Source organism: Equus przewalskii, chromosome 19 (assembly GCF_037783145.1).
Source record: "Equus przewalskii isolate Varuska chromosome 19, EquPr2, whole genome shotgun sequence".
In the NCBI taxonomy this organism is placed as follows: Eukaryota; Metazoa; Chordata; class Mammalia; order Perissodactyla; family Equidae; genus Equus; species Equus przewalskii.
Genome location: NC_091849.1, coordinates 37,304,752 through 37,329,207, shown reverse-complemented (window position 1 = coordinate 37,329,207; position 24,456 = coordinate 37,304,752). Strand labels below are relative to the sequence as shown.

At 42.3% G+C, this 24,456-nt stretch overlaps 2 protein-coding genes across 9 annotated transcripts in view; both read left to right on the top strand.

Moving 5' to 3' along the window:
• TMEM217B (transmembrane protein 217B) overlaps nucleotides 1-24,456 on the top strand; it is a 39,741-nt gene that overhangs the window by 910 nt on the left and 14,375 nt on the right. For 2 of the 6 annotated variants that reach the window (XM_070584506.1, XM_070584504.1), the window contains one exon: nucleotides 458-578. The exons of 2 other annotated variants lie outside the window; for them this stretch is intronic. The gene's annotated coding sequence lies outside the window, so the exon portion shown is untranslated. Of the gene's footprint in view, nucleotides 1-454; nucleotides 579-24,456 lie in introns of those variants that run through there. 2 more of the 6 variants (XM_070584501.1, XM_070584502.1) reach the window with 1 other exon arrangement.
• Nucleotides 1-24,456, top strand: part of TMEM217 (transmembrane protein 217) — a 28,373-nt gene that overhangs the window by 916 nt on the left and 3,001 nt on the right. The window contains exon 1 of one of the 3 annotated variants that reach the window (XM_008528775.2): nucleotides 455-578. The exons of the other annotated variants lie outside the window; for them this stretch is intronic. The gene's annotated coding sequence lies outside the window, so the exon portion shown is untranslated. Of the gene's footprint in view, nucleotides 1-454; nucleotides 579-24,456 lie in introns of those variants that run through there. 3 annotated transcript variants of the gene reach the window in all.

The window sequence follows — 24,456 nt, the reverse complement described above, 5'->3', positions numbered from 1 at the left end:
TGGGCTAGTTGTCCGTAGTCCCCCAGCCCCCCCCGCCCCCAATCTGGCTCCCGTTTACTCTACCACATGTCCTTCCACATATTGGAGAATACATACCGACCCGGTCTAAAGAAGGACCTTCTTTTATATGCCTGTTTCTACATAGACATTACCCCCATTTTCAAGCTTCCTTTGTCCCCTGAATCACAATCATGAAATTGTATGAAAAGGTCTATCTTTACTTTCTCTGAATCTTTCATGCTTTTATAGATTTTCATCTTATCTTGTCTCAGAAGGTCACCTTTATGGGCATTTAGTCCATCAAACAAAAGGCCCTCTACCCTTTTAAATCATTTTAGCTGCCTTTCTTTGGCTCTCCTTTTTTTCAGGCTGTGGCGACCAGCACTGCGCACTGAACTCCAAGGGGGGGTTTCCTGAGGTTTTGTTGAAACTGGTGTTTTCTCTTTATTCTGGACAGCCAGAACTTTTGCTGGTATTTTGGACTTGACAAGAGCTGTGTCTTGAAAGAATAATCGACAGCGACTTCTGGATCCCTTTCCTTGGTGGCAACTGGCAGTTCAGAGTTCATTATCTTAAAGGTATCATCTGAATTGTCTCCCCCTAGGTGATCTTCCTTACACTTGTTCCTGTGGCAAGTCACCTGCCACTTTCCAGGCTACTCACACGGCTTTAGAAATGTTCCAGAAGATGCTCCCTATTGACTTGACATTTCACTATGTCGAAAGCAGAGTATAATTTGTGTATCTAGAAATGTCTCAAAGTATTATTTTTCCTTAATTGTTTATGAAATGTTAAATAACACTGATTCCCAGGGGTTGCTGGTTTCATTGTTCAACCCAGAGAAGCCCTATTATTTCTATTCTTTGTTTAGTACATCTAAGCCAATTTCCCATCTAAGAGTTAAAAAAAATCACTCAAGTCATCTGGTGATGTTTTTAAATAGTCTTTGTTAGGGAAGTTGTGATTGTTGGGCCCTTTCTCACCACCATCACCATGACTACCTGAATCTAAACCAACTGCATCCTTATAGCAGCCTCCTGCTAGGCACCGCTGCTTCCACTCCTGCCCCCTTAGAATCTATCCCCACACAGCAGCCAGAGAGAGCCTTTAAAAATGTCAGTTAGATTATGTCACTCCTCTCCTCAATACCTTGCAATGGCTCCATCACACTGGCATAAAATCCAAGCTCCTTAAAGACCTTGCGTGAGGCTGGGCCACTGGTGTGGTGGTTAAGTTGGCAGTTTCCGCTTCAGTGGTCCCGGGTTCGTCAGTTTGGATCCCGGGTGCGGACATGGCACTGCTTGGCAAGCCAGGCTGTGGTAGGCGTCCCACAGAGAAAGTAGAGGAAGATGGGCACGGATGTTAGCTCAGGGTCAGTCTTCCTCAGCAAGAAGAGGATTGGCAGCAGATGTTAGCTCAGGGCTAATCTTCCTCAAAAAAAAAAAAAAAAAAAGACCCTGCATAATTCGGTTCCACTCTCTTTCTTGCTTAATCTGCTCCAGCCACACTCACTGGCCTTTTTGTTGTTCCTTGAACACTCCAAGCATGTTCCTACCTCGGGACCTTTGTATTAGCCATTTTCTCTGCTTGGAATTCTCTTCCCCAAAATATCTGATGGCTTGCTGCCTCATTTCATCCAGGTATATTCCCAAGTGTGTTCACCTCGGGGAGCCCTCCCCTCACCACCCATCTTAAATAGCGGGCTCCACGACTCTGTTTTTCTTTAAAGCACTATCAGTAATTACCATATTATGTACTTGTTTGTCGTCCATCTCCATCCCCTAGAAGTAAAACCCACTAAGGCAGGAATTTTGTCTGTTTTGTTCTCTCCTATAACCCCAGCACCTGGAATAGCACTTGACACATAATTGGTGCTTAATATTTACTGAGAGAATGAAGAGTATGAACTATCTATCTTGTTCATACACATTTTTTGTTGGAAAAGACGATAGAAACCATGTTTTCTAACCCCTGGGAGGATGTGTCCACTTTACCAAAGTTTCTATAAGCTTGCCTGAACTCTTGGTTGAAGAATAGACTTCCCTCTTGGGAAATATTGTCCTCTCCAAACCCTTTTGCAGCTGCAGAGGAATGAACCTGTACCTAGAATGATGAGGGAGGGAGGCCACCCGCCTAGCCAGGAGATCAATCGAGTCAACCCTGTCCATCAAAGGGGTGGCAGCCGTGGCAGCCAGATCACCCTCATACCAAACTTTGACCAAAAGTTTGGCCAAAAATCATTGGTTTGAGGTTCCCAAGGGGTCCTTGGAACACTTTTAGTGGAGGTTTTTAGTGGCAGGTGCTCTGGTCCACTAAACTCGTGCTTCTCATACTTTAAAGTACATGTGAGTCACCTGGAGATCATGTTAGAAGCCTAGATTCTGATTCAGTAGGCCTGGGGTGGAGCCTACAATTCTGCGTTTCTAACAAGCTCCCAGACGACACTGATGCCACTGATCTGTAGACCTCACTTCGTAGATCTTCTGTTAATAGCACGTATGGCCTATGATCCTTGGATCTATCTCAAGGGTTTGATTATTTTGAAACTGTAAGTAGAGGACTCTCAATGTCGTCTGCCTGCAAGTTTTAACTTTCCGCTTCTTAATTTCATCTTCATTCAAAGGAGAGTAAAACAACTTAGACAGGGGCAAAGTAGAGTTAAGGGAATGAGCTATGCACGGGTTGAATGTGGTCTCAAAAGAGGTGGGCGTATCCCAATCCTTAGAGAAAGTCGTACGGAAGAGATAAGCCCTGCGTAGAAACACACAGAAAAAGAAAGAGAAAAGGCCTGAAGAACGGTAGGGAAGTCATTTCAGAGCAGGAGCTCCATGGGGAATATAAAAATTGAGAAAAAAGCCTTTGGACTTAGTTACAAAGACATCACTGGCATACTTTAACCTCAGCAAAGGAGTGGAGTGAACCCTGCGATGAGAGGAAAGGTTAAGAAATGAGAGCAAGAAACAGCCCTCGCAATGCCCTGCAGAATGTTGGACAACCAAAGGAATGGTCAGGTCCAGCTGGGATCTAAGAACATGAGAGCTTTCTTCGTCCCTAAGTAACCGCTAGACAGAGCCAAATGATAGAAATCAGTTATATTAGGGAAGGTAAAGTGATCAGCAGAAAGACTGAAGAAGCAAGAGGTTATTGGAGTAAAGAGAGGAAGAGAGAGTGGTTAGAGTTTGGGGCATGGAGGGAAGATCAAGACAGAATCTTTCCTAGGAATTTATTCTAAGGAAATAAGCCAAAAGGGGGGGGTGGGAACTCTGTGTACAAAGATGTTCTTTGCTGTGTAGCCAATAATAAATAGGGGGAAAATGAAAAGAATATAAAAGTTTAAACATGAGGAGGTAGTTACACAAATTATGGTGTGTGGTTTGTAATCTTGAACCATGCTGTGCTATTAAAATGTGCAAACTTGCTACATACCACATTGTAAAGGTTTATGAAACGATATACAATGAGGAAAAAGCTGAATGCAAAATGTCTTTGCCTGATTTCAATAAAAATGTATGGGTTTTGTCAAAGACTGGAAGAAAGCATGGAAAAATTAAGCAAATTTTGTTAGATGATAGAATTATACATCTTTTTATCTCTGGAATTTTTCTTTAATGCTACAATTTTTAAAATTATTATAGAATATGTGTCACACAATAAACCAAGGGCGGGCAAACTTTTTCTGTAAAGGGCCCAATTATAAATATTTTTGGCTTTGCAGGCCGTTAGAATTACTCAACTCTGCTGTTGTAACAGGAAAACAACCACAGACAATATGAAAATACACTAGCATGGTTGTATTCCAATAAAACTTTATTTGTGGACACGAAATTTTGAATTTTATGTAATTTTCACATCACAAGATACTCTTCTTTCAAATTTTTTTCAACAATTAAAAAATGTGAAAACCATTCTTAGCTCACAGGCCATACACAAACAGCACGCCAGATTTGGCTCATGGGTGGTAGTTTGCCAACTCCTAAAGAATAAAGAATAAATAACATGTAAAAACAAAGTTAAGAAACAAAAAAATCCTACGATGCAATTAAAGTCCCCTTTTGACCCTCCTTGATCCCGTTTCCCTCCTTCTCTCCAGTGGAAACCACGATCCTGAGTTATGTGTTCAGCATTCTCAGGCATGTTGTAGACTTTTACTACATATGTGCATATCCATAAACAACATGTTTTCCATGTTTTGAAACTTTATAAATAGCATCCCATTGTACATATGCTTCAGCAACTGGCCCTTTTCATTCAGCATTCTGTTGATACATGGAGCTCTAGTTTATTCATCTTAACTGTGATACAGTGTTCCACAATGTAAATACTCCTTAATTGTCTTCTCCAATTATTTTTGTTTTGAGCAGCGCTCAGTTAATGTTCTTTTACACATTACCTTGTGCAAAATTTTCTCTAGTGCAGTCTTTTTCAAATTACAATTGGTCAACTATTAGTGGGTTGAAATAAATTTAAAGGTTGGGACCTTTCATGAAATACAGTAGACAGGAACATTTACCCCTTAAAGGTATACAGTGTTAAATGTCAATTATATCTCAATTAAAAGAAAGAATAGATGGAAATAGAAAAGATCAGAGTGTTTTGCATGTAATATGGATAGGCATTGTTTTGCAAAATTTTTGTTTCAACTTTATACACGCATACATATATGTGTATGTTTGTGTGTGTATGTGTATACTTATTGTAATGTAAAATATACTTCTCAATGAGAGGTTGTTGTCGGAAAGTTTGAAAACCACTGCTTTAAGGTACCTGGGAATACCTAGGAAAGGCGTTGCTAGATCACAGAATATACATAAATTCTACCTTACGAGATACTGCCAAGTCCTCTCCAAAATGACTTTTCCAGTTTATATTCACCTCAGAGCAGTAAGTGAGGGTTTCCATTGCTCCACATCCTCACCTATGGTAGGTTTTTCTCATGGGCTGTTAAATATACATACACAAAAAAGAATGTATAAAACTAATATGTATAGTTCAGTGAATAATAACATTTGCACTCACGTGCCCATTCCCCACACTATGCAATAGGACATCATCAGTACCTTAGAAGCCTCTTGGAGGGTCCCTTCCTAAGGGTATTCCCCTTTCTCCCCACTTCAGGTATAACCACTGTCCAGAATTTTGTATTAATCATCTTCCTATTTTTCTTTATACTTTTCCACCTATGTTTGTAACCTTAAATAATGTATTGTTTATATTAATGATATTGTATTGTATCTATTCTTCTGTTGCTTGCTTCTTTTGGACAACAGTATGATTTTGAGATTTACCCATGTGGATGACTGTAGCTATAGTTCACTCATTTTCACTGCTGTATAATATTCCATTTTGTAAATGGCTCAGTTTATCTATACCACTACTAATGAGCATTTGGTTGGTTAACATTTTGTGCAACTGTCAACTCTGCTGCTTTGAACGTTCTTATCTATGTCTCCTGGATAAGTGGACAAGTGAAGGGTTTCTCTAGGATGTCAACATAAAAGTGGAAGTGCTGGTCTGGAATGTATACATTTGTTCAACTCTGCAAAATAGTGCCCAGTTGTTTTTCAAAGTGGTTGTACTACTTCCACATACATGTGTTGAGAGTTCCGTTTTAATTTCCTATAACATGGTTTCAACAGTAAATAAAAATTGTGGGGAAACAAGATGGTTCAAAGCCAGATCCTATGAGAAAAGCAAAACTGGGTTGAACAGGAGGCAGAAAAGTAGACACCCTAGTGTCTGTTCAGCCACATATAAATCTTTCCTTCCTCTTTCCTTCCTTTTTTCTGTCCTTCCTTCCTTCTTTCCTTCCTTCTTTTCATAAATTTGTACCTGGTATCAATTCAAAACATGCAAATAGGTATGTAGTAGGTTGACTGGTGGCCCCCCAAAGATACGTCCCCAGCCAAATCTGTGAAATCTGTGAATGTTACCTTATATGAAAAAAGGGTCTTTGCAGATGTAATTAAGAATTTTGATGGGGCCGGCCCTGTGGCCGAGTGGTCAAGTTCGTGCTCTGCTTCAGTGGCCCAGGGTTTTGCCAGTTCATATCCTGGGCGTGGACATGGCACCGCTCATCAGGCCATGCTGAGGCAGCATCCCACATGCCACAACTAGAAGGACCCACAACTAAAGAATATACAACTAGGTACTGGGGGAGCTTTGGGGAGAAAAAAGGAAAAACAAAATCTTAAAAAAAAAAAAGAATTTTGGGATGAGATCATCCGGTTTACTTGGTTGGACCCTAAATTCAGTGACAAGTGTCTTTATGAGAGAGAAGACAGAGAGGGGAGGCAATGTGACTACAGAGGCAGAGATTGGAGTGCTACAGCCGTGAGTCAAGGAATGCCTGGAGCCACCAGAACCCGGAAGAGGCAAGGAAGGATTCTCCCCAAAAGCCTTTAGAGTGAGCGTGGTCCTGCCAACACTTTGATTTTGGTCTTCCAGCCTCCAGGACTGTGAGAAAACAAATTTCTGTTCTTTTATGCCACCAAATTTGTTGCAGTGCTCCTAGGAAACGAAGGCAGAGTACAAAGAGAAAGTTGGTCTCCTCACATCCTTGGCCCACAGCCACTCATTTTTCCTTTCTAGCGACAACCACTGTTACCAGTTCTGTGTGTCATCCTTCTAGAGATATTCTTACAGAACCGGTTAATAATCAGCGGGGACGTTCAAGATCATTTTACAAATGAAGAGTCTGAAGCTCGGGGAGGAAGAAACTGGCCCAAGGATGCCCCAACTAGTCAATGGCAAAGATGAACAGGAACCTAGGTTTCCTATCTGTTGGTTTTGTCCTCCTTTGATATACAAGAAGCATCTAGGAGCAGATTTTAGTATTAGCATAGGGAGAGAGAAGAGGAGGGCATCAGGTGAATGAAGGAAGGGGAATGCCATGAGCTGACAAAGGGGTGTAAAAACTGTTACGATTTCCCCTCAGGTTGGCCTCAGTTCAGTGCAGCACTCCACTGGATCACTGCCAGACTCTGTAGGTAGAAATTCATCCTTCCATCCAACTAGCTTTTACTGAGCATCTGCTATATTCCAGGTGCCAAACTATATGAAGAGCTGTGAACATGCAGCTCCTGCCCTCAACAAGTGTATCATCTGGTAGGGGAGTCAGGCTAGTAAGGAATGTATGATAAGTGATAAAAAATAGAGGTCTGTACTATGTTCTAAGAAAACCCAGAGTAGGGCCTGGTCTTCTCTGTTTAGGAAGCTGAGAAAGGTCCTGAAGAATGAGTAGGAATTTATCAGGTAGACAGGGAGGAAAAGCATCCCAGGAAGAAGGATGAAACGTTTGTGGAACACCTACAAGAGAAGCTGCAATTGAGAAAGCATGGAGCAGACGCTGTCAGTGCCTCGCCCCATCCCTTGACCTCTCCGTGTGCTGTCTTTGCTTGAAGGCTCTGCCCTCAACTCCGAAGCACTGTGGAAAGCCAAACTCCCCACATCTGTGGCATATAGAAGTGCCTAGGACTTAGCTCCTCCCAGGAACAGTCCTCAACCAAGGACTCTCAGGAACTGGTGTGTAAATATCTCAGCTCCTTCACCCTCAGGTGGGATAATTTGGAGGCATGTGTTTCCCAGAGTTTCTTTACAGAATTAAGCTCCCGTTGTCCACTGTGGTAATTGGCTTAACAGCTCACTCTTAGGGGCTGCCTTCCTTCCCTGTGTCACTTTCCACTTCTTCCCCACTGATGTTTCTGTTGCCTCCCAAATAAACGACTTGCACTTAAATCCTCATCTCAGGATCAGCTTCTGGGAGAATCCAAACTAAAATAAACTAAAAGCCCTACAAGGTAAGAACAAAGCGCAAAGAATGAGGTGCTATGACAGGAGATACTGGAGCAGGGGCCTATCATGGTGGGCTTCTAATGCCATATTAGGACTGTGTTATGTTCTCCTCTAGGCAATGGGACATTCACTGAAAGTTTAAGTATGGGCATTTCATGACCAGATTTGCATCGTAAAAAGACCACTGTAGTCACATATCCAACCATTAAATGGCTTCCCGTACACACAGAATGAAATCCCAACTCCTAACCATTGCCTAAAAGGTACTGCGTGACCTGGCACCTGCCTGCCTCCCCATCCTCTGAAAACTGTCTATTTGCTTTGGCCAATGTGGGGTTATTATTGAGCCAAATGGCCCAGCAGGCTCCCAAGCCAGATGAGTAGTTGTGTAGACTGGATTATTGATCTCAGTTCTTCACTCCCTCTTGCCATGTATGTGCCCTTGCAGTGCATGAGAGTGGACAGAGTGTATTTCCCTGCTGGACTTCTTCTGGCCAGTGGAATGTGAGCAAAAGCGATGGTGTGCCTTAAGAGGCATCACGTGTTTCCACTCATTCTCTTGCCCTCCTCCTACCCTTCACGGTGAGAAGAACATACCCTGGGAAGCTGCTGGTCCAAGGAGGATAAGAGACACGTGGAGCACACAAAAACCCAAACCGAAGCCTGGACCCAAACCCAGCCGACCTGCAGCCTGAATCGTGAGTGAGAAAAATAGATGCTTGTAGTTGTAACTCACTGGATTTGGCATCATTAGTGTGCAACAACTGATTACTACAGAAGTGAAAGGAAGAGAAGACGACGAAAGTGAGCTAGGAGTACTCTTTCAAGAAGTTTAGCTGTGAAGAGGGTGAGAGGCTAGGGTCCTCCTCCTCCTCCTCCTTTTCCTTCTCTTCCTCCTTTTTCTTCTCCTCCTCTTTCTCTTCTTCCTCCTTCACCTCCTCCTCCTCCTCATTGTTCTTCTGTTTTGGCTTTTTAGCCGCCCATGATATACGCCCCTTTCCCATGTATGGAGAATTTTCCATTCTGTGAAACTTTGTGGGGAGCACAGCCCCCCTCCCAGTATTGTAGCTAAAAATGCCAGCTGCTCACTTTCCCACCCTTCCATGTGAGCTAAGTTATGTGTACGTGTCATAGGCTCTGCTAATAAAATCTGCCCACCCTAGACTTTGAGTCAAGGGGGCTTGTGATCAAAGAAAGCAGAAGCAGAAAAGAATCCATTCTATTGGTGGGCAGTGCCAGTTGTGGCAGCAACGTCCCATTTAGGGGAACAGTTGTGACAACAGCAACACCTGGGGTCTGGTGCTAGAAGGTCTCTCAGTATAACTGTGGCATCAAATGCTCATCAGTGGCAGTAGCAGTGTCCTCAGTGGCCCAGCTCTGTGGTGCGATGTTGACTACCACCCTGTAAGCAAAATCTCTGAATGTGGTGTGGTGGGTTGACTGCATTTATGGCCTCAATTCTTCACCTCTCCCTGCATCTGTGTTATCTTGTCACACCTCCCCATTCTGACTCTGGACTCACTCTGTGACTTGCTTTGGTCAGTGGATATTAGCAAACATTACATAAGCAGAGCTTGAAAAGCACTTGTGTGATTGCACTTGTTCTCTTAGTCCGTTTGTGCTGCTATAACAAAAGACCACACACAGAGTGGCTTATAAACAACGGAAATTTATTTCTCACGGTTCTGGAGGCTGGAAGTCCAAGGTCAGAGTCCCAGCATGGTTGGGTGAGGGCCCTCTTCTGGGTTTCAGATTGCCGAACTCTTGCTGTGTCCTCACATGGTGTAAGGGGCTAGGCATCTCTGTGGGTTCTCTTTTATAAGGCACTAATTTCATTCATAAGAGCTCTACCCTCATGACCTAATCTCTTCTCAAAGGCCTCACCTCCTAATACCATCACTTTGGGCATTAGGTTTTCAACATATGAATTTTGGGAGGACACAAACATTCAATCTGTAGCACTCTCACTGTTGTCCTCTGCCATTGCCATTAGAACATGTCTTAACCAGCCTGTTGGATGATGACGGATGTGGCGCTAGACCCAGTCTCCCTGGATTATCCCAGATGAGGCCATCCTAGCTTAGCCAACAGCCAGTTGAACCTCAGACATGTGAACGAGCTCAGCCAAAATCAACAGAACTGTCTAGCCAACCAACAGCTGACCCCAGACACTTGAGTGAGTCCAGCTGAGATCAGTCCAGCTCAGCCCAGCCTCAGACAAGCCAAACCCCACAGACTTGTGAACTAAGTACTGTATGTACTTAGTATGTACATATACTAAGTATATACTTAGTAGTACTGTATGTACTGTAAGTACTCATTCTTGTATGACGCTGTGGTTTTGGGGTTGTTTACGTGGCATTATTGTGCTAACAGGTAACTGACATTCTCAGAAATTGGTTACATGGCTCCACTCCGCTGCAAGGAAAGCTGGGAAAGGCAAACCTTATTTTGGCCAGCCATGTGTACATCTGAAAATTCTGCTTCTGTGGAAGAAGGGGCAGACAGATAGTAGTAGTTCCTCCCATGTCCATGAGAAGAAGGGATAATTAATGGAACAAGATCTCTATGGTAGATATTATTAGCCATTTCCTTCCTTCTTCCTTGTTAAGGGGACTCATTTTTTCGGAGAGGTGGGGCAACTGTGTTCCCAGTCTGAGCATAAATCATAATTTGTCTAAACTAGTTGTGGCAATCCTTCTCAGCTTTGCCAGAAACTTGCTTTCCCAGCCTCCCTCGGAGCTCTGGGTGGCCGTATGACCCAGTTTTGACCAATGAACCATGAGGGGAAGACTACCGGGGGGTTCTGGGAAATGGTTTCCTTCCTATGAAAGAGACAAACATGGAGGAGAGCTTACTGGCACACTCCAGCTTAGGATACTCGTTTGAGCACTATGGCAGTCAGCTTATGACCACAAAAGAAAGGTCAAGAGAGTTACAGATGCCAACCTAGAGCCCTGACACCTTTTTGAGGATTCAAATGACCTTGAGGGATGAATAAGGGTGGGCCAGATGGACAAGGAGAGAAAAGATGTTTGAGGAAGTGAGAGCATTATACACATGAAAAGGAAAGCCCAGAGCAACCCCTGGAAAGTTGGATCAGAGTCAGATCATGAGGACTTTGTATGCTTTATTGTGTGATTTATGGTCAGAATTACCTCATTCAGAGTTGGGGCTGGTTTCCCAGCTTGTCAGACCTGATTCAGCACCAAAGCATGACAGGCATTTTCTCTCTGTAGGTTTAAGAGGATTGCCCATCTCTGCCTCCATTAGAGAGTTAAAAGACTTGTTCTGGAAAATCTAGGCTCTCAAAGGCAGAGATCTAGATTATGTGGATGGGTAGAAGATGTTGATTTGAAAAGTTGAGGGAGAAAGAAATGGATCCCAACCCCTACAGCAAGTGGGATTTCCCTATGCTTGGGAGAATGGAGAGGTGCATTATTCTGTCCACCTTGGGGCCTGTGTTTGACTCCCTCCCAGACCCTGGAGGGACAGGATGTCTGCTGAGTTAGCTGCGTGGACACCAGGCTGGGGACTGAGCTCTAAGCCACAGCCTTTGGGGCTATGAGCTGTGGGACAATTGAGGCCTGGATATCAAGCTTCTCATGGTGAGCACATCAGCCTGAAGTCCAGAGCCCTTCCCTGAGATCCCAAGATTGGGTGAACTTGGGAATTTGATGTGACTTCAGCAAGGAACAGGGAAGGGGGTAGTGAAAAAAACTGATTGAGAGAGAATTTCTCCCTAACTCCTTGAGGAAGAGGGCTGAGTCAGATTTTATATTATTTTTAAAAATAATAAAGTCACTTCTTGCGTTAGAGTATTCGATTATGGTACAAATTCATACTGGGTATACAAAGCCAAGAGAAAGAGAATGAGAAGAGGTCATAGATTATCTCAGTAGCTTTTTTTTTTAATTGATAGATTTTTTTTACAAGAAAATATGGACGATGTATCTCTAAGAACTCAAGCTCACATATACACAAAGTATCCGTTTTCTCTTTTAAAAAATCTAATTAAGTTGGCCTAATCCTACCAGACTAGAAGGAAATCCAATGTCTGTTATCACTGGAGATCCCCTGGCTCTCAGGAATGCCTCAGAATCCAGATGGAGGACCTGGTGCCAGAAACAGGGGCCAGCCTGTCACCCACGGCCACCGTGGGGGGTGCTGACAGCCGCCTTGCTCAGGCCCATCGAATGGAGCCTTGAAGCCCACCGGCTGCTGTTTCTAGCCCCATATGAGTTGTAGCATCTTTACTGAGGTTGGGGAATATTAAAGAAAAAATTATTCATAACTCTTGTTAAAGACTGTGAGGATGATTTTATTCAAGAGGGACTATTGCAATGGAAGTTTTGTAGTCAGGGAGAGAAATCGGGCCCAACTCCAATACAGCAAGGGCGGGTGGAGATTTATTGCTGAGTAGTAGGGTGGGGGTCAGTGGATGGAAAACTACTAAGAGGAAATATCAAGGCTAGGGGAATTCTTGCTGAAGGCAGGCCAGAGTGATTAGATATCAATGGTGGGGGATTTTCACTCAATTCAGCAGGATTCTTTCTTTTTTTTTTTTAAAGATTTTATTTTTTCTTTTTCTCCCCAAAGGCCCCTGGCACATAGTTGTGTATTTTTAGTTGTGGGTCCTTCTAGTTGTGGCATGTGGAACACCACCTCAGCATGGCTTGATGAGCAGTGCCATATCCACGCCCAGAATTCGAACTGGCGAAACCCCGGGCCACCGAAGCAGAGCACCGAACTTAACCACTCAGCCATGGGGCCGGCCCCAGCAGGATTCTTGCTGAAACTGGACTAAGCAGACCGACGACAGAGCCCAAGGTCAGGGCCTAGTCAAAAAGAAGACTCACAGGAGCTTGACTCAAGTTTGGTTAAGTGGGGGAAGTTCCTAGTGCTTGGGGTCCAGCCCCTCCCCACTTCAGTACCCAGAACTCCCTTTTCAGGTCCTGCCCCCTCCCTGCAGCTCTGCCACTGAGGGTTGCAGGGTCTCAACACTCCCCGCCAAGTAGTCAGCAACCTCTTTTTTTTTTAACAAAGAATTATACCTTTATTGTATAAGGAACTCATACAGACTGAAAAAAAAAATCACTAACGTCCTAATACATGAATGTATTAGATAAAGGACATAAATGACTTGTAAAAAAGGCAGTAAAACTGGTTCACAAATCCTTTTTAAATATTCAACCTAGGAGTAATCAATAATATGCAAACAGTAAAATATAAAATTTTACCTACTACATAGGTTAAATGGAAAGAATCAATCAAAATAGAGAATAATTTTAAAATAATTATACCAAATGATGGCAAATATGGGCTAAAACAGGTAGCCAGCCACCAAACTGGCCCTCAATGATCCCTACTTCCTGATATTTACGCCCTTGTGTAGCCGCCTCCCCATCATCCCCTCCAGTGTTGGCACATGTGACCAATCCAATGCAGCTGAAATGATGGATGTCGCTCCTGAGATTAGGTTATGAAAGGTAACGCAGCTTCCATTTTGGTCTCTCGTGGTTGAACCACTTGCCCTGGGAGAAGCCAGCCAGCTACCATGTTGTGAGAACCCTCAGAGAGTGTAAAGAAAGTCCCACGAGGTGAAGAACTGAGGTCTCTGGCCAACAGCCAGCAAGAAACTGAGGCTTCCTGCCAGCAACCACATGAGTGAGCTTGAATCAGATTCTCCTCCCCTAGTAGAGCCTTCAGATGACCACAGCCCCAGCTAATAGCTGGACCCAAACCACATGAGACACTGAGCCAGAACCACCCAGCTAAGCCACTCCCAGTTGCCTGACTCACAGGAACTGTGAGATAAGAAACATTTGTTACCATGAACTTCTAAGGTTTGAGGTAACTCGTTGCAGAGCAATAGATGACTAATACAATAGTCGAGGGGGAAAAATGGGCATATACTTAAAGGATCAAAAAACAAATAGTTTTCTATCCTACCTCTAGTTAGCCACCCAGACATGCCCATCAGAGAGCATGCTAGACTTTTTGTTATGAAAAGAAAAGAAATCTCTATTTGTTTAAACTACTGTTGTTTGAGTATCAGTTCCCTGCAGCCAAATGTATTCCTAACTGATACAGTTGCCGTAGGCAGTAAAGCCTTATAATATGCTCGTTGTCATTGTTACTTTCCTCCCCCAATCCTGTAATGTAAGAGATCCAGCTGAAAGGAGCTGGCAGCAACATGTTCTTCTGGGATCCCACGTCAAATTGTGAAAGGAACTGAAAATATAAAGTTCTTCCCATAATTGATTTAATCTAAGATGCCATCAACTGCAAGGTGTGCCATTATTCCAGGTACCACTGAGAAGAAGATCCTGTTAATTAAATTATGCTCAATGCTTTCTCAACCTTGAATTTGTTTTCTACTTATAATAATTTTTTAGACTTACTTAGACATAGATTTTTAAATCACATATCAATACTGACAAGAATACTCAACTTCAGGAGTAATGAATAAAGTACAGGAAGACTTTCTCTTTCCTTATTGACGTTCTTGGCATATTTGCTTTTGTTTTCATACCTGTTGCCTCACAGTAACAAAATAGCTGCTGAGGCTCTAGGCATCAGACCACATTCAAGTTAAGAAGGAAGAGGTAGCCTGATGCCAGCCACATCATCTTCTTTTAGCAGGAAAAGTAAAAGTCTTTAGGACGTCCCCAGCAGATTTCTGCTTGTATATCATTTGCTAGAACTGTGTCCTGTGGACACCCTTGATACAAGCAAATATCTGGCAAAGCAGACATTTTGCCTGAGTCTAGGTTCACTGCTATCCTGAAGAAAAGCAGACTTCTGTTAGCAAAGAAGGAGGAAATGAGCATTGGGAAGGAAGCTAATGGCGTCTGTTGGAACATAGCTTAAAAAACAGTAGTTTTACATGCATAATAAATAGTAGTTACTCCTTGGCATATAGTAAAAACAATGACAGCAAAAATACACAGTATAGTGCTTACTATAATCCAGACATTGTTGTGAGTGTTTTAAATATGTTAACTCATTTAATCTTCACAGCAACTTTATGAGGCAAATGCTGTTATTATCCTTGTTTTATTTTAGTATTTTTTATTATACCTCATCTGCTCACAATTAGATTTATCATAATCCTTGGTGCATGATATATTCCTCATTGGTCCATTCATGACTCTCTTTTATTTGCTTTTTAAGTGTTATTTTTAGTACTATAATAGGTACCCTCAAATCCTCCACCCAAAATAAAATTAGGATCTTGTTAGGAATTTGGACTTGACTGTGTGGTCCACCCAACCCACCCCACTCCCTCCCCTGGCCTGAGGTGATCATCAGCTAGAAGCCCAAGGTCATCATTCCTTTGCTCTCCTTATATTGTTTCCTTATGCAGTTTTGTAGTTTTATAGCATCTGTATATAGTCCTAAAAAGTGCGTGTGTATCTGTGTGTGTATAATATATATCTATAGTTACTGTTAACTGTTTATCTTCTTTTGGTACTGTTTTCACTTACGGTTACATTGCTAAGATTCATACATGTTGTTGTGTGTTGCTACAATCATTCATTTTGACAACCATTTAACGTCCCATTGTGCGTATATGGAGCAGCTGATTCATCCTCAAACCATTCTTTGTTGAGGTACCTATTCCATTATTACTGAATCTCTCTTTTCTGCTTGTTAACTGGCCTACCTCTGTCACGTCCATATTTGCAATAGCTGCGTGTGATTTGAGCAGTTTTTCTACATCCTTTTTAATGGCTGCATGAGATCCTGCCTCTTCTGTAAGACTTGCAATCATGCTTTGCAAATGATTTGCCTTGTGTTGTCAGTTACTTACTTTGGGCTACCAGAGGGAGGCTGCCCCATAAAGACTTTGATCTGATGGGCACACAGACAGCCTTTAGTTTCAGTCATGAGGAATGTTGGGGGTGGGGAGCAGTGGGGAATGTCGGTTCATTGGTGAGTGTTCCCTGTTAGGAGCACTTTTGCTTCCCTGGGCAAGCTAGCAAGTGTGGGAACTTGGATCATGACCACTGGGATAACCAGAATCCCCTGTACCTTGGCAAATTCTTTAACACTCCTCCCATAAAAGGTAGACTCTAATTCCCCTCCCCTTGAATATGGGCTGGGCTTGGTGACTCTAAAAAATAGAGTGCAGTAGAAGAGATGCTATGGGACTTCTGAGGCTAAGTCAAGAAAAGGTGGTACAGCTTCCACTGGCTCACTCTTTTTGGAACACTCGCTCTGGGGAAGCCACTCAACAGGCTGTGAAGGAGCCAGATGAGCCCACAGAGAGAGAGAGTACATGGAAAGTCTACTATGGAGAAGAACTGAGGCCCCCAGCTGACAGCCAGCAGCAACTGCCAGCATGTGAGTGAACGAGTCTTCCAGCAGAGGCCCCCAGAATTCGTGAGTGGACAAGTCATCCTGGACGTACCCTGTCCAAATTTCTCATCATGCACAGTGTTAAGCTAACCCCTTGTATTGTGTCCAGAGTTCTCACCCACAGAATTCATGTGCATAATAAATGGTTGTATTACGCTACTAAGTTTTGGGGTCATTTGTTATGCAAACTAGCCAAATTGGTACAAAATAGTAATCGATACACCCAATTTAAAGATGTGGAAGCTGAGGCCTGGAGGTGATAAGTACACAGTGAGTGAGGAAGTCAATATTTGAACTCTGGCCATTTGACTTGAAGATTTGCTGTTCTTAACCTTGATGGCTCCCTTACAATTGTCTGTAATCTATTTCTTCCCTTGCATTTTCTGGATACCCTTGATGGTTCAGAACATGACTAATTAACTCACTCCCCCAACCCTGGGATTGAACCCCAGAGGGCAGTGCTTCCAGAAGATACACATGCCAGTGCCCTAAATATAGCCCACTCAGAAAGGACCAGACTGATCTGCAGATTGTCAAATGAGACCTGCCCAAGTAAGATAAAAGCTTAGTTCAGGGCCTAAGAAACCAAGAATATTTTAAAATAAACATTACGCACTTTTATTGAGTTCAAAAAGGATGATGTTAAAATGAAGTGGAAGGATAAAAATCAACTCTTTCCTTTCTTTTCTTTTTTTTCCTTTTTCTTCCCAAAGCCCCCTGGTACATAGTTGTATATTCTTAGTTGTGGGTCCTTCTAGTTGTGGCATGTGGGATGCCACCTCAGCGTGGCTTGATGAGCAGTGCCATGTCCTCGCCCAGGATTCGAATCGACGAAACACTGGGCCGCCGCAGCAGAGTGCGTGAACTTAACCACTCGGCCACGGGGTCGGCCCCTACTCTTTCTTTTACAATATTTTGTTGTAGTAATAATTTTTATTATTTTTCTAGTATATTCAAAAATCTACATAGAGACATATTTAATTTAAAACAATTTAAAATGTAATTATTCAAAGATGGTATCAGAATCACTTCTAGTTTGTAGTATTTGAAATAATGTATTATTTTCAGAAAATTACATAAACAAAAAAGACTTTGCACTATCACCAACTACTTTTCAAGATAACATTTTTTGTTGTTGTTGAGGAAGATTTGCCCTGAGCTAACATCTGTTGCCAATCTTCCTCTTTTTGCTTGAGGAAGATTTGCGCTGAATTAACATCTGTTGCCAGTCTTCCTCCATTTTGTATGTAGGTCACCACCACAGCATGGCCCCTGACAGTGGTGTAGGTCAGCACCCAGGAATTGATCCCAGGCCACTGAAGCGGAATGTGCTGAACTTAACCACTAGACCAAGGGGCTGGCCCCCATGATAACATTTTTAGCTCTTGATTTAGACTACGACAGAGTTATCCAGCTGTCCTTTCCACAATACCAGCTTTAACCATTTCCAAGGCTAAAGATATTGTACTAAAGAAAGCTACATCAGCATAAGAAAGCCAATGGGATTCATTTAATGATCTAGATTTATTAGAAGCTCATGAAATAATTATATTTTCATACATCTTTATTAAAATTGCATGTATAATTGTAGTAATAATACCTGAAGGCTTATAATAAAAGTAGCAGTCCTCCGCCCTCCTCTCCCACCCCTAGGCAGCCTTCCCACAGGCAACCACTTTCAGTTCTTCTATTTCCCCTCCTATTTACCTCTTTATTTCTAAATTATACACTTACACTGATATTTCTTGATTAATCATTTTTAGACATTTTCTACTAACTTCCCTTCATAATAAATGAGGCCTTCTTGTCCCCTACACATATACCCGCTGCCGTTCCTCCCAAACTCCCAGCATGGTTGTATCATCATTTGTGGCTATATCAACACACAGCTTCACGAGTAGTGTTAGTTGCAGTAGCCCAGAGGAGACATGACGGTGATTGGACTATGGTGGTGGCAGTGGAGATGGGAAGAACAATGACCGATTCAAAAGATATGTGAGAGGGAGAGGAGATGGAACTTATTGAGTGTTTTTGGATGAGAGGATGAGAGAGAGGGAGGGACGTGGGGAAATGGGTATATGGATGCTGATATCATCTGCTGAAATAAGAAACAGTGGAGTAGCAGGAGGTGGGGTTAGGGATGGGAGACATTGTGAGCTCAGTTTGGGGCATGTTGAGTTTGAGTAGTCTAAAGAGAGTTCCCAGATGGAGGAGGATAGTTGAATAGACAGGTTTGAATCTCCAAATAGAAGACTTGAGTGAATTTAGGAGTCCTCAACATATAGGTGGCAAGTGAACCAGGGGAATGAGTGAAGTTACCTAGGGAGAGAATATAAAGTGAGAAGAGGGCCTTGGTTTGTGCTCTGAGGAAGGCTAACATTTAAGAATAAGGAGAAGGAAGTCAGTAAAGGAGTTTTAAAAGGAATTTCCAGAGAAGTGGGAGAAAAGCAGGGCAAATTTGCTGTCAGAAGCCAAGAGAAGATTCTTGAAGAGATAAGGAGTAGTCAACTGAAGCGATGAATGAAAGGTTCCAGACAGGGCAGGAGCATGGGCTCTGGGACTCAGATAATGGTAGAGAGAGAAAGACACTTTATTCTAACAGAGTAAGTGGAGGTATGTAGAAATGGGATCTGTGGATCTGGGGGCAGAAGGTTTAGAACAGTTGTTGTAGAGAACAGGAGAGGAAGTTAGCCAGAGAAGTGTAGTAGGATTTCCCACCAGTGTTGAAGGCCCAGTTGAAATTGATGACCATGAATTAATAGTGGTACAAAGCTATCTCATAGGACCCTTGGTCTAGACTATCCTTGGAGGTGTGGAAACGGTATGTAGAAAATCCATTATGGACAGGAGCCTTTTGGTGGAGAGTTCTTCTGACTTTTGCTATTTCACGTGTTGTTTGTGATCTCTAATTCTATTTGCATCAATTTTGGAAAATTCTATTTTTTGGAACAAGATATCTTTTTGTACCTGGTAATGAACTATACTACCAGAGTCAAGAATAAATTCCATTTCACTGCCCCCGGCCTCCCAAAAAAGACTTACAAAAGCAAGATAGAAAATACCTTGTATGGTGACTTTTCCTTCAGCTTTATTCAGCTGCCCAGTTCAGGCATGAAGAAGGCAGACAGATAGGCTCATGCAAGGCTGGGATTTCTGTCTCAGTCACCTGCAGAGATTCTGACTTCAGCAGGTCTGGGCGTGGGACTGAGAGTCTATCATTTTTTTTAGCTCGACTGTCAGGTAGACCTAGAAAGCAGGAGTTTGAAGAGGAATAATGGTCTGGAAATGGTAGGAAAATGCAGGACACAGCACCCCTTACCTCCTGAAAACATTTCTCTCTAAGTTGGAAAAAGCATGTATTAAAGATAGAACACCAGGAGAGCATGAGCTCTGTTGACTTAAACATTAAAGGGAGTTTACTGACGGTGATTTAAGTAGGTTCTTGAATGATTTGGTTTAATCCCACAGCCTAACTTTAAGAAAAACGAAACTTTGTATTGTCATGCTATTTTCATTGCAAAGAAAACTCATTGTTAAAATACTTTTTAAAAAAATTGATTTGGGGCCGGCCCCGAAGCCTAGTGGTTAAGTTTGCGCGCTCTGCTTCGCCGGCCCAGGATTTCGCCGGTTCAGATCCTGGGCGCGGACATGGCACCGCTCGCCAGGCCACGCTGAGGCGGCGTCCCACATAGCACAACCAGCAGGACCACAACTACAATATAAAACTATGTACTGGGGGGCTTTGGGGAGAAAAAGAAGAGGAAGATAAAAGGAAACCAAAGGAAAGATTGGCAACAGATGTCAGCTCAGGGGCCAATCTTAAAAAAAAAAACAAGATTTAATTTTTGTAAGAAAACAGCCCAATTGTACAAACACATTTTACCCAGATCCCAAGAAGAATTCAAGATCCCTTTTTCACTGTGGTAGCAAAATTTCGGCCGTTTCATTAGTTTTCTAGGGCGGCTGTAACAAAGTACCACAGACTAAGTGGCTTAAACGATAGGAATTAATTTTCTCGCAATTCTGGAGGCTAGAAGTCCGAGATCAAAGGGTCAGCAGGGTTGATTTCTTCTGAGATCTCTCTTCTTGGTTTGTAGATGGCCATCTCCCTGTGTCTTCACATGGTCTCCCCTCTGTGTATGTCTGTGTCTAATCTCCTCTGTTTATAAGGACACCAGTCATATTGGATTACGGCCCACGCTAATAACCTCCTGTTAATTAGCTCTATAAAGACCCTATCTCCAACTACAGTCACAAGGTACTGGGGTTTAGGATTTCAACATATAAACTGGGGGGGAAGGGGGACATAATTCGGCCTATAACAGTCCCTATGACCTTTGCCCCCGGATCACACCTGTGAAGATAGCAAAAGGGACTGTGCAGATGTAATTAAGATAAAGGATCTAAAGAGAAAGAGATTTTCCTGGATTATCTGGGTGGGCCTAAGCTAATCACACGAGCCGGTAAAAGAAAACTTTCTCCAGCTCGAGGCAGAAGAGGCGCAGCAGAAGGAGTCCGAGAGATTCTAGGCATGGGAGGGATTTGGTGCACCGTTGTTGGCTCTGTGATCCCGGGGCAAGGACCAGAGGGAGGCCTCTAGGAGCAAAGGGTGGCTCTCGGCTAACATCCAGCAAGGAAATGGGGACCTCAGGCCCACAACTGCGAGGAACCGAATTTGGCCAATACCCTGAAGGAATCTGGAAGCGTGGTCTTCCCCAGAGTCTTCCGATAAGAACCCATCCAGCCAATGATGCCTCGATGTCTGCCATGTGAAACCTAAGCAGAGAAACCAGATGAGTCTTGAGGCACCCAGGCCTTCTGAACTACAGAACTGTGAGAGAATAAATTTGTGTTGTTTTAAGCAACTAATTTTGTGGTAATTTGTTACAGCAGCAATAGAAAACAAATTAACAACCAACGGAAGAGTTACCAGATTAAGGAAAAGTACTAGAAATTAAATCCACAGGTGCTTTTAACTTAGAATGAGCCAAATAATAAAATGAATCAGATAGCGGACAGCCCCGTGGACGAGTGGTTAAGTGCACATGCTCCGCTTCGGTGGCCCAGGGTTTGGATCCTGGGTGCGGACGTGGCAACGCTCATCAAGCCATGCTGAGGTGGCATCCCACATGCCACAACTAGAAGGACCCACAGCTAAAAAGATACAACTATGTACCAAGGGGCTTTGGGGAGAAAAAGGAAAAATAAAATCTTTAAAAAAAAAAAAGAATCAGATAAAGTTACTAGTAAAATTGGAGGTTACTTGGGAAATGAATCAGGGCTTCTTCAAAGTCCTGTTGAAGCACCAGAAAGTTAGCAGAATCACCTCCCAGTGTCAGGGACTGACCGTTTAGGGCAAGTTGGAGCTAAACTCTGAAATGTTGTCAGTAACTGTGAACAATTCCTCTCCTGACAAGTAAAAATCAACATCTGTGGGTCTGAATGCATAAACAGTACAAATGCACCCCCCCACACACACACACTGTCAACAAGGAAACAAATATATACAATTCAGCTATACTTATAAGATTGTTGTGAAACTCTTAACACAGTGCCCGGAACAAAGTAAGTTTTAGTAAATGTTTAATATCGATATTATTATTATCTCATTTCATTGACTGGTATATTCCCAAAAAGAAAATATTTTAATTTGAAAAATTAAAGCATAATTTTTTATTGACTTAGCATACAACTTGAGAGAGATATAATCCCATAGAAAAAAAAAAAGCCAATACTAAGATTTTAAAAATCACAAATAAGAATGTAGAAAAACTATTAATAATAATGTTTTTATGTTATAGAAAATGTCACATCTGCTTTATCAAGTGCGATAAAGAGACTTCTAAAACAAGAGTCTCAAACCTCATGGCCTTCCGGGGCCAGGCAAGGAAAATAAATGGATGAGGTTGGGGCATAAAGATAATAGGGAGTGGTGGAGACTGTAGCAACAGAACGGTATCCACGTTACCTGAAAGCATTTTAATTCAAATTCCTTTAAAAGACTGTGCTGTTCAAACAAAACATGTTTGAGAGCCATGTTGTGATTTTTTGCTCCCTGCATTTCCTAATCTGTTCTTCTTTCCCAGGTTAAAGACCATTGCCTCCTCTTGGGCCAATCAAGAGTATACACTTAGAGGTTTCACTGAGTAGGAGGGAAGAAGACAGGGAGGAAAAGGAAAGAAAGGAGAGAAGCTGGGAGAAAAAGGAGAGAGGAACGTAATGGCCCTGAGAATACTGAGAACAGATGACTAAGATGAGAGACAGTGGGGGAAGAATTGCCAGATTTCTCAAGGGTCTGCTCTAATCAAGGCCCTCCTCTGGCGGAGGCCCTCTGTTAGGAACTGTGGGATGGGTAGAGTTTCTGGGCTCCCTGAGCTGACAAATGTCTGAGGCAGACAAGGCACAAGGGGGTTGAGTGTTAAGATTGGTTTTGGAGTCAGACAGATAGGAGTTCAAATCCGGATTTTGCCACTGACCAGGTATACAGGCTTAGGCAAAATTAATTAACTTCTCAAACTCTCCTGTCCTCATTAGTAGCCCTTAGGATGATTATTATTAGTATAAAATATTTAAATAGCAATTTAAAACAATATAAAAGATGTCACAAGACAGTACGTGATTTATTACCAAATTAATTGGAAAGACGATAGTGACCCTGGGATTAAAAGGAATCATCTCTTTGTAAGGAGATGGTGATTAGAACCACAGACTCAGTGAGACAAACATATAGACAGGGAGAACCTGCTGGTTTCTTCAAAAGAGCAAAGTCAAGAGAGGTGCTAGATCCCAGTGGATCGCTAGTCCTCACTGGGCTTAGCTTCCATGTAGTGAAGTTTAGATATATTACGGTACAGGCTAAGTTATTGTAACAAAAAAAACCCCAAAGGCAATGACTTATTTTGGATAGTTTATTTCTCTCAAGTAACAGTGATCCATAGCTGATAGGGCGTTTACCACGTTCAATAAGGGCCTCCAAGTCTGGGTCAAAGATCAGTTCTGATCACGGCCAAGAATCAGGAAGCAGGAAAAGGAGAAGGTGAGAACCCTCCTAATCTTTTTACGAGCAAGACTGTAAAGTGGCACACATCACTTCCACTCACATTCCAGTGGTCACCTGGCCGTATAAAGCTGCAAGGGAAGCTGGGAAATGTAGTCATTAGCCTAGTGGCCATGTATCTAGCTAAAATGAAAAGTAAGAAGAGAGAAATGGATGTTGGGGGACAATTAAAAGTCTTTGCTGTAGATAGACCAGTGGGAACCCAAAAATTGTATGAGATTTTTTAGGAATAGAAAGTGGAAGTCTGCTGTATGTTTCAGGTGGCTGGGAGTGGTGAACAGTGCAGGGCCAATTATGCCACAGGGACCTTTGGTGTGAGACTAGATTACACGTCTTTTTCTACCCTAGTTTTTCCTTAGGGAACTCAGGTGTACCAAATTGGATTACTCATAATCTTATGTCATAGAAAACAGTTATTATTAATACAATGCTTGGCCCACTTTTGTTTACTAATTTGTTTGTTTTTTATACTGTATTGAGCACTTCTGACTGCCCTCATTCAACCCAAGAAATAGAAGATTAACCATGATACACATTTATTTATATGCCTTTTCCTTATCCTTGAACCCCTGTACTTCAGGGGTAACCACTATCCCAAATTTTGTGTTTATTATTCCCTTATGTCTTAAACAAAATTTTATCCATATGTATATGTAGGCCAAACAATATATTATTTAATTTTAGTTGTTTTTGAATTTTATAAAAAGGTTACCATACTGCGTGCTCTCGATCTTGAGAAATATATTAGCTGACTATAGAATCCTAGGTTGGCAGCTATTTTCTTTCAGCAAATTTGTAGTTCTACTGGATTTTGATTTCCTTTAGAAGCCTAACTGTGCTCTTGTGAATAAAAGGAGCTTCAGCTGCTTTGGAGATTTTCTGTCAGTATTTGGTGTACGACAGCTTACGTACCATATGTCCAGGTGTGGATTTCCTTTTATTTATCCTGCTAATGATCAGTTAGGTTTCCTGAATCTGTGGGTGGTGTTTTTCTTCTGTTGTGCAAATCCTTAGCTATTATCTCTTCAAATACGCCACCCTATTTTCTCTGCTCTCTCCTTCCTTCTCACTCTCTCTCTGAATCAGGACATTTTATTAGATATTTGATGTCTCTTCTTATCCACATTTTCCATCTTTTATCTCTGCTACATTCTGGATAATTTCTCCTGACTTATGTTCTGGTTAACTAATTATCGTTTCATCTGTGTCCAATCTTACCAAATATGCCCACTGAATTTTAAATT